This window comes from Herpailurus yagouaroundi, unplaced genomic scaffold (genome assembly GCF_014898765.1).
Source record: "Herpailurus yagouaroundi ecotype Mexico unplaced genomic scaffold, PumYag 221, whole genome shotgun sequence".
NCBI lineage: Eukaryota > Metazoa > Chordata > Mammalia > Carnivora > Felidae > Herpailurus > Herpailurus yagouaroundi.
In genome coordinates, this window is record NW_024412452.1 from 5004944 (window position 1) to 5019435 (window position 14492).

General features: G+C 38.4%; 1 protein-coding gene across 5 annotated transcripts in view; it reads right to left on the reverse strand.

Moving 5' to 3' along the window:
* The window catches only part of CTNNA2 (catenin alpha 2), a 1118632-nt gene that overhangs the window by 773192 nt on the left and 330948 nt on the right, over nucleotides 1–14492 (reverse strand). The gene's annotated exons all lie outside the window — the stretch shown is intronic.

Consider the following 14492-nt stretch of genomic DNA (forward strand, 5'->3'; position numbering starts at 1 on the left):
GAGGAAGGGGTACAGAGAATAGAGGTGGCAGTGCTTAGAAAGCCATGAACGAGATCTGAACTGTGTCCTCAGCAGGGATGCAAGTGACATTAATAGATTTTTATTTTGGCTACATCACATGAAATAAAGTGCAGGGGACAAGTTTAGGGCAGAGACACTAGTTATTAGGGCAAGTGCATGACTGTTGGAAAGCAGCAGTAATGAGGTCCTGGGCCAGGGAAATAGAAATGGGATACAGAGAGGAAGGGATACAGAGAGGATATTAATGAGATCTGTGTTCAAGCATGACCAGATATGGGGACTGATCAGATGTGGAGACCAGGAGGAAGGCAAGTGTTTGGTGAATACTGAATATTTGTACAAAGGGATGCAAGAGTAGTAAACAGAGGGGTCACTGACGAGGATGAGATAGGTTCCCTGTCAGTGGACTGGATATCACCCGGGGTAAAGAGGCCTGGGAAGCAGAATCATGAGGCTTCACATAGCAGAGCATACACAGGGGCAATACAAGCTTCTTCAATAAACTTGAAAAAGAGAGTTAATATGACCAATTATTTAATTTAGGGTAAAAAAAAAAGTCATCCAATATTTATTATACAAATGATTACTTCTGATCTATTAATCCAAACCTAATCAATTATATCACTGAAAGACTCTGTGTCCTGTAATGTATCCTCAGACACAAGAGAAAACAAAACAAACCACCCCTTTCCATTTCACAAGCAGATCAGAATAGAATGTAATTCACTCAATGTTACAGTTATTCAAACCCTCAGAGGGATACTTTTCATGCCTGGGAAACGAAGTCATGTCAGGAAATATATTGCATTGTTAGATTTTTAAAAGAGACTACTGTCTACAATAAGCATACTATATAACCAACCAGCCTAGTCTCAATGCCAATACACCAACAAATAGCTTGATTAACAGCACGGGAGACATGTAAAAATTCATTACCATATTGGCACAAAGGTGAATTTTTAAGATCTGACCCCTCAGGACTAAATATACTTTAAGGTGGAGGCTGGCAATTAGGAGATACATATTTAATTCAGGTGTCCCACCCTTGCTACAGGATTGCATAAATCTCCTCACTCCCTGAACCAACCCCCTCAAAAAAAAAAAAAAAAAAAAAAAAAAAGACTCATTGGCAGATATCTGTGTTGTGGGAGAAGACTATCTCATTCTCACTCTGCATAGTGCAGCTGGAAAGAACATCCACAGTGGTAGCAAATCTAATGAAATATTGAGAAGGTCACCACATCTAAAGATGGACAAATTTATGTATGGTATCACGGGTGCAGTAGCTGATGTTGGAATGAATCTACTTATTCAAGGAAAGGGGAGATTTATTCTGCATATGAACCTAGTAAGTAACATGGTTGAACCCAAATTCTGCAAGCGAAATTGGTATATGAGCCACAATAACAGTAGGCCACTCGGGTAGGGCTACTCTCTATACCAAGGGCCCTCAGAGGTGAGCCCAGCTGCACCCATCAGCATGAGGAGGAACCCTATCTAATCAACCTAATATTCAAGTACAGGTTTCTATATAAAGTGTCAGTATAATGGCACTTAATCCAGATACTGGCCATTCAGTCAGCAATACTGCTTCAAAGCTGAGCAACACGTAGCAATATAGAGCTCTTACATGGAGCTAATCAAGTTGTGGCCCCCAGCAGACACCCCAGGAAGGATCTCTGGAGATGTCCATGAGAGACTAGAGAAGGGAAGGGAGGAGAAATTGAGAGGAGAGAGACCCACATTAATGTGACTCTTCAAGTGGAAACCTCATGCTAAATTCTGACATTATTCTAAGATAAATAGAAGATGATATGATTCAAGTTAAAAGTAAAAACTCATTTTAAACAGGTATAAATGATTTTATCTTGTTAAAGATTTTAAAGGAACGACAATCTGAAGTCAACTATGACTTTAATGCATTTTATTTCCCTGTAGTTTTAAGATTACTGAATTAAAATGGAAATCTATATTAAGCAATGATAAGTGAGTTTATCAGGATAAAATTTGTTATTTTCCCAGGGAACCGCCTTTTCTAGAGGACTAAAATATTTAGCTAAGAAACAGCATGCATGTGTAGAAGAGAGAAGGCATCAATGAAGAGAGGATAATAGATCTGCCTTTTTAAAAATATATATACCATTTTATTCAATCTCAGTTACTTGATATGGACCTAAGCTCACAAAAAATTTTCTCTAGTAAAGCCTTTGATCTCCTCAAGCCACTACCACCTGCTAGAGAGAAGAAAAATTAACATCTCCAAATAAGTGACCAAAGGGAATAACAACATGTACAGAGAGCTTCTATATAAAGGCTTATTACGTAAGTATTGTTCTAAAAAACATACATATATTAACTCATAGATTAAAGGAGAAGTAACCTTTAAAATCATAGATTAAAGGAGAAGTAACCTTTAGGATCACACTCTAAAGCCACAGCAACCATTACTAAAAATGAGAGCTTGGCGATTATTCAACCTTTGTGTTTGAGTCCCCTCAACTACAAAACAGGGGCAGAAATAATGAGAGCTTCCTTGTGGACCTGCCATTATGGTTAAAGGTTACAGGTGATACAGTCAAAGCACCCAGAACAAGTGTTTACTCATAATGGGGGCTCACTCATTATTCTCATTAATATCACTGCTCCCACTATTACTTTGATCCTCCCCCTTACAAGAATAGTTCGTGAACTCCTTGTTAAAGGTTTGGAAGTGCATATTTTGGTCGATTCCATTCCTGTGTACACAATAATTGAGAAGCAAGAAAACATCTGCCCAATAAAAATATTTATTGTTTTAAGGCAGAAAATAACTCCCCTCCCAAATGTTTCCAGTACCTGGCTTTCACACTGATGTTTGTTCTGGTTCTTATGTTACCCCAGAGGCTCCGGGATGGATGGATAATTGTGCATAAGCTTGAAATAATATCTACTCAAATGTGGAATGAGGCAGGATGATAATAATAAATAGAAGAGGTGGATAACATACAGAGGACAGAGTCTCAGGAGTAGAAAAGTCATTTTGGAAGCAGATTATGAACCAAAATAGCATGAAATACCATGTGGTACATCCTTTGAAGGCAGAGCCTGCATGTAACAAAAGCTCTCTTTAAATACTTGACAGATGAACTACTGGAAAACTGTGAGAAGTGAGGGAAAAGGGTATGGTGAAAAGCTAGATTCAGAAAGTGTTGAGCTGTCTTCCAGAAAGTTCTCTATGCAATATGTCTAACCAACAGTTATCATATGTAATATCTGCAACTGTATATTCTCCTTTGTCTAGTTATATAAATTCTCCTTTAATTACATAGATTTTTTTGCCTAATTACATAAAGTATAGGGCACATATTGATGGTTCATGTTCTTGATATTTTCCCATTGTAGACTTCCTAGAGAAGATAAGAAATAAAGAGCAAAGTTTCCAACCCTCTTAGCTATAATTTGTTCCCTTTTGATAATAACCTATGGCTGCCTCAGAACCTTTTTCACACATATTTTCCTCGAGGTACAAACCTTAGAAAATCCTGAGAAATGAATCCTCTGCAGCAATGCAGAAAATGCAATGTATTTTTAGACAAGAAAGATTAGTGAAGTCTAATACCTGACCACTGCTTCACACACTCTTGTCTGGTTCTGCTCCCCAAACTACACATCTTCTTTGAGCCACACACTCACAGAGACAGTGAAGGAACAGACACAACAGAATTTTAAAATAATAATTGAGTGGACACTGCACATCATCTGAATGTTTTATAATTTGGATTATGTTGTAGAATCTGTAAAGCAATGTAGTGTTTAAAAACCATTTACTGCTGTGGTTAGCTCATTTTCAAAGCATGGTGGGAAATACGTAACTTCACTGGAGATAAAGCAAATGAAATGTTAAATGAAGGGTCAATGTAGGGAGCATCTCTCTATTGGCTAAATGGGATGCTGCCCAATTGATGAATTGCTTAATAAAGCCAATTAGATCTTCTAGTTAAGAAAAAAACAAAACCAGGAATGGCCAATGTAGACATGGAACACCATGGAAGTTACAGTATTACCAGACAAGATTTTGACATACTACATTATGTCTCTTGGCTCCTTTTTCGAAGACAAAGGTGAGCACTCCCTTGATAGGAATTATCCAGAGTTGGCTGGTGTACAGTTGAACTAAATGCATAAGTAAATACTGAAGAATATTCCTCTCTGGGCTTATTTCAGCAGCAAGTATATGGTGCCCACAAGGTGACTCAGGATTCCTTCCATTTTAAGAATCTATCAGGTTGTGTCTATTCAGACTTAATATTTTAACATGTGCTGTTTTGTCTTTTCCCTAGTAAGAACAGTCTTTTATTTAGAGCTCATGGTGTGCCAAGTTCTGTTTGAAGAGTTTTATTTGTTAAAATTCAATTACTACTCAAGAGAACCTGATGAAGTAAATACTTGCACTGTCACCATTTGTACCTGAGGAAATTGAAGAAAGAAAAGGAAGATTACTTGCCTAAGGTCAAACAGCTGGCAAGCGGGAGAGCCACCACCGACAATCAGTCTGGCTCTAGGATCTGTGCTATTAACAACTATAATTTAGAAATAACTTTAAGAATCTACTTACTGCATTAAAATTATGTATTTTCATAATTCCATTTGGATGTGTATTATGAGTTGGAGATGAGTACACTATTTCCCTCTATCAAGGAACTATTTTATTCAGTTAGCAGAGTATTATGAAGAAGGAAGGAAGGTAGGAAGGTAGGAAGGTTGGAGGGAAGAACTAAATAAAGGCATTTCTCCAATTATTTCCAGGCTCCAATATTCCCTATTGTCTCTTATCAGAGCTGAATTATGGCTGCCTACGCTGCATACATTTGAGTCCTCAACCCTTTCCCAAGACTGTAAATCTGGTCAGGGTACAAATAATTGTAGCATATTGATTTCTTTATTCCTAGCACCTAACATATATTTTATACTGTACAGTGACTCAATGAATGTTGGGAAGAGCAAAGGAAGGCCTGTCTGGCACTTTATGTTTTAAAAAAGATCCAACTGCTGCTAAGGCAAGAAGAGAGGACAAAATCCTGAATGCTATGCACTTATCAGTGACATAATAGGAATATTTTCTTCCATTTGTTTTAAGTTGATCTTGTGAGTTCAGTCAGCAGCATAGAAGCTGTAAAGTCTGAGAAAGGAAGGTGACTAGAAAAGTAGCCTCTCCTTTGTTTTGTTCTCATAAGCATTTGCTACCAAGAGGGGAAAAGTCTTAAAATTTTTTGGAAACAATCAAGAACTTGAGACAGCAAGGTGTGCATTTCACCCCAGGCTGGTTATGACTGAAATCCATGATTGGGAGGAAAGGTCGACAATCTGAATTTTTCTCTGAGGCTCAGGGAGGATGAAATTATGTATTTTCTCAAGCAAAATCTGCATTAAAAGAAGCTACCTCCTGCAGATCCTGTCACTTCTATCCCTGAGCATCTATAGCATTGCTGGCACAGTTCATGTCCTTCTGTTACCAAAACAAACTAATCTTTGGCCTAAATATGCAAACAAAGCCTTATATGCATAATACATATTGTATATATTAATCATGTATAATTATAATTATATGGTATATTAATAGTATATAACTAATTACAATGTTAAATACAATGTATGTTATATAATTATTATAGATGTAATGTATATTAGTGCACAATTATATTAAACAATTAAAATAATTAACATAGTAATGCTTAATAAATAATATTTATGTATATAAAGAGGAGGTATCATGCAAACTACATCAAAGCCATTTAGTTAGGGGTGCCTGTGTGGCTCAGTCAATTAAGCGTCTGATCTCAGTTCAGGTCGTGATCTCGCCGTCCGTGAGTTTGAGCCCCGCTTCAGGCTCTGTGTTGATGGTTCAGAGTCTGGAGCCTGCTTCAGATTCTGCGTCTCCCTCTCTCTCTGCCCCTCCCCTGCTCATGCTCTGGCTGTCTCTCCAAAAATAAACATTAAAAACATTTTTTTAAACATGTAATTATTATAAAATAAGGATTCTGCTTTTCCCTTTGTCATCCTACCAAGGGTAGTAGACTCTGTGGACTCTTTATCTTTCTTCATTTTTCCAAACAACTCTGAGCAAACAAGAAATTACATGGAAAATGACAGAACGCTGATGGTTCCATTGTCCGTGAAGTGACTAAGACCAGAGAAATTCTGATCTGGGTAGAACCTCTTCAGGTTTGTCCAGCACCTCACTCTTACCTTCCATATAAAGACACAGAAACTAAATGGCAATTCACCTGTGGGGGGGGTCAGGTGGCTGGGTGAGGCCAGCATCCCAGTCACCTGACATCCCAATCAGGGGCTCTGGATATAGCCCCGAAGTGGTTGGGAGACCAACAAAGTACAGTGTTACACAAGCAAATTAAAACCTCCTCCTCACCTAACAAAATCCCAAAACACCCAGATGGCCTGGCTATGGTCCTGCCTCAGTGGCTCAAGCTGCTCCAAAGACAGCCACTCATCCTCATTCGGTCTGGCCCAGTTCTTTTTTTTTCCAAGGTGGGTAACTGAGTCTCTTCCAATGCAATTTTCCCTCTATCAAGATATGTTCAGTATGCAAAAGGACTACAAGTGCCAGTAATTGATGATTAAGTGTATGGAATGTTATGAGCTATTAAACATTGTTAGAGACAGTAATGTGCCACCCTGCAGAAGGTACAGATCATTAAGCGTATGGATTTTAATTATTTCAGCTGTAGCCTTTTCCTGCATTGGGAGGAGAGGGTATGGGGTAATTTTGCATTGTTGCAATCAGGAAGATTATCATGTACAATATGGCATATTTCACAAATGAGACCTTTGCAAGGACCTGTTAAATATAGCAAGGGCCACATTCCACAAAAACACGATTATTGTCTTGGGCTCAAATTCAGTGAAAGACCATAAACTTGGAAACAGTAAATAGTGGTGTGATCAGTTTAAAACAAAAATGGAGTATGAAGGATCAGTATTGAACCCAATGTTGCTTGATATTTTTATAGGGAAAAAAAGGGAAAAGGAATTGATGAACATGTAAGTTTCACTGTACAATAAATGTTTCGGAAATAAGTGTATTATATCAAATATATAATTAAAGAAGGCTTCTTATAGGTTGGTTTGTAAAGCAAATTAAGGAGCCAATGAATTATTTTTTTGTGTAACACCATAATTTCAATAACCCTGTATATATAAGGCAAGTCTCTCTATAAAAGGCATATTTCTGACGTATTTATATTCTTGTCAATAAATGTTTCTATTGACCAGTATCTTTACTCTCCTACAACCATGACCACAAATCAAAACCTACTGAAATGTCAATAGACTGAAATAGTTGAAATGTGGTGTCAAAAACCTTTAGTGTGTTGAGGAAAGAAAGAACGGGCATGTACACTGGACAGCAGAGATAGAATGATCATCAAAAATACCAGCAGGCTCAACATGTCAACATGCAAATGTACAGGACATTTTTATTTCTTCTTGCTAATTAAGACATCATGTAAGGAATGGTAGAGTAGGGAGGTGGAGGGAGGACTTAATCTTCAAACTCCAGAATTTGAGAATACCTTAGAAGACATCATGATGTCTAAATCTTAGTAGATGCAAAATCCAGGTGTGACCTCTAGGACAGAAACCCTCTTTCTCCCTTAGAAACCATCCAATTTGAGGGGCGCCTGGGTGGCTCAGTCAGTTAAGTGGCCGACTTCAGCTCAGGTCATGATCTCACAGTCCGTGAGTTCGAGCCCCGTGTCGGGCTCTGTGCTGACAGCTCAGAGCCTGGAGCCTGTTTCAGATTTTGTGTCTCCCTCTCTCTGACCCTCCCCCGTTCATGCTCTGTCTCTCTCTGTCTCAAAAATAAATAAAACGTTAAAAAAAAAAAGAAACCATCCAATTTGAGACAGCTGTAATTATTAAAATTATTTTTTTCAACTACTTGGTCTTTAATACATTCTTCTGAACCACACACAAAAATATAATCCCCTCCTCACTAAGATAGATCTTAAGAAATTTTAATTTTTTTCAGTGTATTAATTTATTTTGAGAGAGACAGAGACAGCACAAGTGGGGGAAGGGCAGAGAGAGGAGAGAGAATCCCAAGCAGGCTCTGCACCGCCTGCACGGAGCCTGACATGGGGCTCGACCTCACCTAACTGTGAGATCATGACCTGAGCCGAAATCAAGAGTCAGACACTTAACCGACTGAGCCACCAGGCACCCCAAAATTTTTTTAAACATCCTTTAAAGAGAAGGTAAATGTCAAAACAAACATTCATCAGCCCTTGCCCAAGAACTAATGCTGCATTCGGATTATAAAAAGAGCATAAATGATGAACAAACAACTCCCCACAGGTTTCCAAATGTTAAATACCTACTAACTAGTCATTCAACTCAGGAAAATTTGTTTGTACATGACCTTTTAAGCAAATTAATAGTGTTAGCATGAACAGTGTTGCCAATCAGCTTTGGAGGAGATAAACCTGGCTTCTGGCAAGTTGTGAAAACAATTAGTAAGATAGATAATAAATGATTACTAGTCACTGATCTATTTCAGGATCAAATTACTCCCTCTCTCTCTCTCTCTCTCTCTATATATATATATATTTTTTGAAGATATTAAATCTAAGTTCATTGGTGGAGCCCAAATCTTCAATTTCAGAAGGGAGAAGACAAGTATCAAGAAACTTACATGACTTGCTCAAGGTCAGAGTCCACTGGGGGCAGGGTCCAGATCAACTGGATCTCAACCCTCAGTTTGGATTTGCTTCAGTTTACTACTGTGGTATATTTCTTTAGAAACATTTGGTTTTTGGGGCAACTGGGTGGCTCAGTTTGTTGAGCATCTGACTTCGGCTCAGGTCATGATCTCACAGTCCATGGGTTCCAGCCCTGCGTGGGGCTCCATGCTGACAGCTCAGAGCTTGGAGCCTGCTTCCGATTCTGTGTTTCCCTCTCTCTCTCTGCTCCTCCACTCCTTTCTCTCTCTCCTTTCACTCTCTCTCAAAAATAAATAAACATTAAAAAATTGAAAAAAAGAAACATTTTGTTTTTGTTAAGATTTCAAAACTTCACAACGGACTGTCCTCAAGTTAGTCCATATAAATGTTTTTATACCAGTTTGGATGTCTTGATACTATGCTTATGTGTAAATATATCTGTAAGTTTCTGGTTTTAATTTTGAGGTACCTCAAACTTGTCATGAGTGCAATGAAATAATACTTGCTTCACTGATTTCATATCAGCTAAAATATAAATGCAAAGAAACATAAATGGGAAGTATAATAAAGGTACATTATATAATTTACATCTTATAGGCTAGAGATAGATAAACTATGCTTGAAATTGCTATACTGTAAAATAACAAGCCAACTTAACTTTCCTAAAGTAGTCTTTGGCTACACACAACACAGGAACAATCCTCGTAATGAGAAAAGTTGATTAAAGATAGAAAACTCTACCACACATTTCAAAATTAGAAGCCAAACAAAGAAGGTTCCAAGTAATTGGTATTATGAATCTGGTAAACAGTACTATAAAATTACAGCTCAATTAAAATATAGTTTAAAATACAACATGGAGAAAACTGATCGTCTTCACTGGTTTGAGGATGAAAAAACAGAATGATCAGATTCTAAGACTTAAATGCCACAGTCTTTGCTTTAATTTCTGAACGGCCATTGATTCTCCAGTCATCACAGAGGAATAGCGGTTTCTTAAATGTGATTATAGCCATGAGTCTCCTTTACTCGGCCAAAGGAGGCACCCAGGTCACTCTCATTCTGGTTCCTATATCAAGAGGGCAAGGAAGAAACTACATCTAAATCAACATCAGTATATCAATTGTAAGAAAACATATTCAACAAAAATATATTTTTTCAGCAGGATCTGGCAATAGGTAATGACCAAAATTGATTTAAGGTAACTCAAAACCCTAAAGCCAAAAAAAACCAAACTGCCAAGATATGCTCATCAAAGCTTTCTTCACTTCTACGATCAATGGCTTGTCACTAGGGTCATGATGGTATCAGACAGACTTCTCTCCTTCCAACTCAAAAGTATAATTTTTTTAAAATAAGTGAAATAAGGTAATAAAAAAATATCACCCTTGACAGGGAAAAATGTCCCAACAGGGTAACATGCAGCCTTAAGGGTGAAAGAAATTTGGGTGATTAGAGGTAGGAGAGTGACAGTCCTAGCCATACTGCCTTAGTGTAGGGTTGATTATAACTGTAAATGTGTGTTTGTGTAGAAAGTATATAAAGAGTTACATATCATTTCATTCATCCTTTTATTCATTCAGTAAGTATTTATTCAGTACCTGCTCTGTGGTAGACACTTGCTAGGTTTCTAGATAGTCAAGATGAAGTCACAATTTCTGCCCTCTACTTTTCACAACCTGATTTTTCTGAATTATCCAGGGTCATCCATAGAACATCTGCAGAGAAATGACCACTGAGTGAGCATTTGGAAATTCAAGATAGAAAAAGCTTAATGTTAGGAAGTTGGGAATCCTGAGAGTGTGTGTGTGTGTGTGTGTGTGTGTGTGTGTGCGCGCGCACGTGCATTTCTGTATCAATCTACTTGTCTGTCCATCCGTCCATCCATCTGTCCATCCATCCATCCATCATTCCATGTGTGTGAGACAGAGATTAAGTTTTTCTTTCTTTGTCCCTCCAATGTGTAGCTTTTAGCCTTAACTCTAAGAGCTAGCAGAGACCAGCAGCTCACTGTCAATGCCCTCCCCCAAATCCCTGTTAGAGGACTAAAGGCAAAGAGTATAGATCAGAATATCTCAGATAAATACACCCTTCAACATTAATTAATTAATTCCTTGGACCCATATGAGCAGGTCTGGATCAACAGGGAGATTTCAAGGTCTTTTTAACCTCTTGACATCAAGCCCTAAATGAAAAGTCGGCTTGATAGGTTTAAGACCCCTTTCCCTGGGCTGATTCAGATTTATACTAAGATTTCTGAAGGAAAGAGACTCCATCATGTATACCAGTTTCATGAAATTGAAGGGCACTGTAGAGAGAGAGAAGTGAAAGAATGAAGATTACAGGAAGTCAATGAATTTTAACCTTTTCTTTCCTTCCAATGGAAAACATCCATCAACTTATTCAAAATAATGTACAGTATGCCAATGAAAGGAAACATAGGACAATTTTTTGCTAGTTATATATTTTTAAAAATTTTTAATGCTTATTTTTATTTTTGAGAGAGAGAGAGAGAGAGAGAGAGAGAGAGAGAGAGAGAGAGAAAAGGGGGGGGTGGAGGGACAGAGAGAGGGAGGCACAGAATCCAAAGTAGGCTCCAGGCTCTGAACTGTCAGCACAGAGCCTAATGTGGGGCTTGAACCCACGAGCTGTGAGATCATGACCTGAGCAGAACTCAGACACTTAACCAACTGAGCCACCCAGGCGTCTGCTAGTTATGTTTTCATGATATGCTCAATATTTTTTCTTCAACTCCATACACTGTATCTTATAAATTACATAAAGTTTAAAGCATGGATACAATTGTTAAACTGGAAAAAAAACACACACAATAAATACAGTCTTCTCTGTATTTGCAGACTTTTTGGATACTCTCTGGTGTGTTAACAGCTGCAGCCATTCTCTGATTCTCTGGCCAGTCTCAGAATATTTCTGCCTCTTGAATGCTGCTCACAGGCAAAGGGGGAGGGAGCCCATTCTGTGCCTCTTAGTGTTTATTTACTTTAAAGAAAAAGTAGAAAAATAGTGATAAAGGACTTGAAACTTGCACTATACGCACTTTCCAATGAATGAAGGTGCACAGTAGTACCTCAGTGAACAGGTTTCTCATGGCAAATTAATAAATTCATATTGGGAGTATAATTTAACCTCCCATGGAGGTCTGCCTGTAGGGAGAGAATATTCTGGTCATGCTGATGTTAGTATTCCACTCTACATGACAGCATAATAAGAATTAATACACTAACATGGATTTTTAAGGCAAATACACATGGTTGGTTAATTCTTACACCACTTAATGTATTACTAGATGGAGGGACTGAGCACTAATGGCCCTGGGGCACTGCTGGGAGGTGTCCAACGAAGTACAGGGACTGGTTTTGAACGATGAAGGGGAATTAGTTCATTTTCAATTCCTATACTGAACAGCGAGTGGCTCTTCTCACCAAAAGGAGTTTATTTTTTTTTTAATTTATTTTTAACGTTTATTTATTTTTGAGACAGAGCATGAACAGGGGAGGGGCAGAGAGAGAGGGAGACACAGAATCTGAAACAGGCTCCAGGCTCTGAGCGGTCAGCACAGAGCCCGACGCAGGGCTTGAACTCACGGACAGCGAGATCATGACCTGAGCTGAAGTCGGACGCTTAACCGACCGAGCCACCCAGGCGCCCCCAAAAGGAGTTTAAAGAAAAAGCTGGGGAAGAAAATGCATATGTCAAGAAACCTGCAGATGCCATGAACTTATTTTAGGGACAGAGAAGCACTACTGAACAATACCTGGGCTTAACAAGCAAAATTCTTAACCACCTTCAGATAGTACTGAAACCATGAAGTAAGAAGTAGGCATCCTAGCACATTGGACTAGGGACCTTGGCAGCCTAGGCTGATTGGTCCATGGCTGCAGGGAGGTTACCACCCAGTCACACTTGTCCAAGGCTGTTACTAAGGTGGAAATATGAGTACACCTGCATCCTTTACAGGATGCCCTATATAAACAAGGGGTAGTCAATTTAATCCCTATGACAGAGCGTGGATTCAGTGATTTCTAACATATCCACTTGTTTTTGTCTTCGCACAATTCCAAGTTAAAGAATCTTTTGAGGTAAAAATGCATGGGTATGCACAGACATATCACATAAGCTCCCACAAAGTGTGCCCAATTTAAATACTCCAGTCAAGGCTATGGCATGGAGAGCTGGCAAAACCAGTAAATGGAACCATTTATAGAATTTAGCCTTAAGCCTTCCTCTGTTTCATATGCCACACATTATAATTACATTTGAGAATCCCCAAACCTAATATTTTCAATAATAAGCAGATGCAGCTAGAGATCATTTCCAAAAATGGCACCATTGCAACAATCTATTTTGCCCTACTCTGTGTGGATCTCTTCAATGTTAAGTAATGTTACTTCCTCACTTATAGTTTCCTATAGCTCACTTTCCTCTTCCCCAGAGATTTAAGAAGAGATAGCTAAAAAAATCTTACAGACCCCTTCCAATTCTGGATACTATCATGCAAAAAACAAAAAACAAAAAACAAAAACAAAAACCAGTAATAACTGTTATTTATAAAACACTATGTACCAGGCACAATGATAAGTCCTCTAAATATATGATCTCCCAGTGAGGTAGAAAACAGCCCATTTCAAAGATAAAAGAGACCATGGCTTAGCTTAGAAAGGTTTATTCATTTGTCCAAGGTCACACACCTACCTAGTTGGCCTCAGTCCTAGAATTTGATAAGGTTGCTAGACTTAAAAGAACGTGAACTCAGTAACCTTGAAGCTCTAAACTTAGGGTCTATTGGCATAAAGTTTTGCAGTGTGATGCCCCAGTTGATGTTTCTTAAGACTGCAGACACAGATAAAGGACCTCTCATTGTGCACGCAAAGATCACATAGTGTTTTCCAAAGCAAGCATACCTATAACAGAATGAGATATCAATCACCACCTACAAATGTTAGTCTGCTTTGCACCTATTATACATATGTATGCCCCAAAATTAGAGATCAAAGGAAGCAACAAAAGAACTAATATGCTATCACATGACAGATATGGTTAATCTTTAATCGTCACCACTTCAAAAACTGCAGATTCAGCATTTTTCACCATTAATTGGATATCATCTACTAACTCAGAACTTGGTGCTCCACTGAAATTTAGGCTTATCAACTTTTACATATGGAAACTAAGACTTAAAGTAACAATGTTAATAGTATTAATATTATTCTAGTAAAAAAATTAAGTAACAAAATTGTCAGTATGACAAGCTCTGAAAATAATCTCCCCCCCCCCCCCCCCGAGAACATACCAGTGATGAACCCTGCTTTGGACTTCTTGAGCTTATGTTCCCCTTCTGACAATTTTTACCTTGTGTTACCTTGTGCAAGTTACTTAACCTTTCTAAGACTCATCAGTAAGATGAAAAATAGCACCCCAGGGCACAGGTTTACATAAAAGATTAAACAAGAGGATGTGAGAGACTGAAGAACATGAACTATTTCTCCAAGACATCTGGAAATACATGCAACACAGCAAAAACATCTGTATAAATGGAAGAGCAATCCCTGAACCAAAGAGAGAGAAAGGGAGAGGGAACGAAGTTAGGAAGGAAGACGAAGGAAGGAAGGAAGGAAGGAAGGAAGGAAGGAAGGAAAGAAGGCAGGAAGGAAGATGAAGGAAGGAAGGAAGGAGGGAAAGAAGGCAGGCAGGCCGGCAGGAAGGAAGGAAATTTAGCAACCTTGAAATAAAAAT